The sequence below is a fragment of the Gobio gobio genome (genome assembly GCF_949357685.1).
Source record: "Gobio gobio genome assembly, chromosome: 13".
In the NCBI taxonomy this organism is placed as follows: Eukaryota; Metazoa; Chordata; class Actinopteri; order Cypriniformes; family Gobionidae; genus Gobio; species Gobio gobio.
Genome location: NC_137106.1, coordinates 3,132,258 through 3,135,081, shown reverse-complemented (window position 1 = coordinate 3,135,081; position 2,824 = coordinate 3,132,258).

Here is a 2,824-nt window from a genome sequence, read left to right as displayed (position 1 = left end):
CGACTGTGCTATGATGATTCAGACTGAAATTTTTCATAGATATCTTTTTTTTTTTTTCAGCACAATTGAGCGGACACTTTTTCTAGTATTTTAGACATTCATGGATTTGAAATGGGTCTGTAATTTCTTAATTCATTTGGATCTAATCGTGGTTTCTTAAAGGGTTAGTTCACCCAAAAATGAAAATAATGTAATTTATTCTTCACCCTCATGCCGTTCGACACCACTTATATAGTGATGGCCGATTTCAAAACACTCCTTTATGAAGCTTTGAGCGTTATGAATCAGGTGCTGAATCCGCCAAACTGCTGAAATCACATGACTTTGACGCTCCGAGGCGCTGATTCATTCATAGTGCGTTCACACCGGACGTGAATGACGCGGATAAATCGCACTATTGGCGCGTAGTTGTAGTAATATTTTGAGTTTACTCGCTTCATTCGCGCGTGACATTCACTTCACAACAAACGCGAATTCGCGTCATGGGAGGGGCTTCTGCCGGGCGGCTCATCTCGTTGAGAATTGGCTGACATGGGCTGTGTCACACTTGACATCTTTTTTGTAAAAATACTACTGTTAATGTGTGACAAAACTTAGTTTTAAGACTTTTTCAGGCGATAATGTAGTTGTTTAAAGCTCAAATCTGTGGTTTATTTACAAAAAGAGTGCCTATTTGATCATTTTATCTGGCGTTTTCGGAGTTGTGAGATCCAGGCGATCAGTGGCGCTCCACGCTCGTTAACCCCGGCGAGAGCAGCCTTTCCTCGGCCAGTCCTTCTGCCGTCTGCCGCTGGCTCTGATGTCTCTGTGGTGTGTCTCGAGCTATAATTTGTCTTGTAACGGGCGATCTTTGGTCTCATGGATCTATAATTTGTTCCCAGGGAAATCGTTTCGGCTGAGGGCAAAGTGAAGTTTCATTACTTTATATTTTTAGGATATTTAACTTTACCATTGTAGCCTGCTAGCACTGACTTTGAATTTTTGACTGAATTGTTTGCTTTATTTCATGTATAGCTTCTTATACCTTTTACTTATACTTTTGTATTATTGATCAAACATAAACTTGCATTTAACAAAAAGAGACTGGGTTGTGTTTCATGTCATTTAATTTTATTACAGTGATAATCATATGAACACTTGTCTGAACCAGATGTTAATATATGATTAATATAAACCATATGATTTTCTCCTCATTGTTGTCACTACTAGAGCAAGCTCCTGATTGGTTAATGCGGCGCCAAAAAGTCAGCCAAAGTTCAGATATTTCAACTCTATACATGCATGACTATCATCAAGTGGTTAGAATAAAGATTGTGATTTTTATGATTGCTTCCTAGTCATACAGTGAGTAGCATCTTGGAGAGCTGCGTAGTATCAGAAAATCCGTTCTGATTCTGCTGCAGTGCAGGCCATCAGCACGGAAAAGCCTAGGCTGCTCCCAGAAGAGATTCCAATTATTTACAAAGAGCAGTTTCTGTTCATTACACCATGACATTAACCAGATAACCAGATCTTGCCCTGTGCCTGGCTCGTGCCTTCCGCTGTTGAATCACCCAGGGCCCGGAGTGAAGGAGGGCTAGGATGATTGCATTCTGTGTTCTAGGTGTTCTGGGTGCAGAGATAAGGATAACAATATGGATTGTTAACATAGCGCTACAAACTTACCACGGATTTATGAGCATCAGCCCGGGACATTTCTAGCTCTGTTTACCGTTCCCGTAGCTCGACCTGCTTCTCTACGGCCTCCAGCTCTAACTGCACCGCATGCAGCTCGAATGTGTCCTCACCTGCACTCAAAGGTAGAGGTACATCCTATACATTCGCTATTAGAACAGATGAACAGTAATTTCCTGAGTGATAAGAGTGTAAACAATACATGCGATGGTGGGACCATAGCCTACTACTGATGCAAACAGGCTAAAGTTAGTAGCGGATGTTTGGGAAGTCTGATAAAAGTAGCAGTATAAAACATTTTTTTGTTATTGATGCAGACTTGAGATTTTTTTTCTCTTGCATCAGCTGCAGCCAGTTCAGCATTCAAAGCGAGCTTTTCTTTTTCTGCCTTCAAACGGGCTTCCTCCATGTCCAGACCATGTTTTTGTTTCAGAGCTTTTGCTTTTACTTTCTCTGCTTCAGCTTGCAAGTAAGCTACTGATGTACTGGACGTTTTGCTGCTCTTACTAGAGGCCTTGTTGAGGACGTTAGTGGCTTTCTTTGGAACAAGAGTCCTTTCCGCTGTCTTAGACACACCGTTACCATGCTCAGCGGCATCTTCCAAAGCTTCAACCTCCTTTTCTTGATTTTGACTTTTGTCTATTTGTGACACACTACTAAAAAGGAGAACAGAATGCTCATTAGCTTTTAATCTTTTTCATACTACCAATGATTGCAGTGAAATTGAGTCCATTTTACCAATCATACTGATATATTTAAAATGATACCAAACATCATATGTGGAATATAGACATCCTTAGAGAACTTTCTGTGGCTTGAATCAGGGGGAAGGGAATAGGGAGAGGGGGTATGCGAGGAGAGAAGTTTGGGCAGTGCGATGTCCTACACTCTTTCTCTGAGCTCTTCTTTCCAGATTAGTCAGTTTTATTGTTTTATTGCAGGGTGTTGGACCTCAGCTTTTGTCTTAGCAGTAAACCCATTTCTTAGAGTTTTATAATGCACCGTACTATGAATTCAAACGCAATCCACAGAAATCCACAAGATTTTTGACTTCTCTCCGCGGAAACATGGTAGTCGGCTTGAGTTTTGGTACGCATTTCATTCCACCAGGCATTGTTTGTTTTCATCTTATTTATTTATTTATTTATTT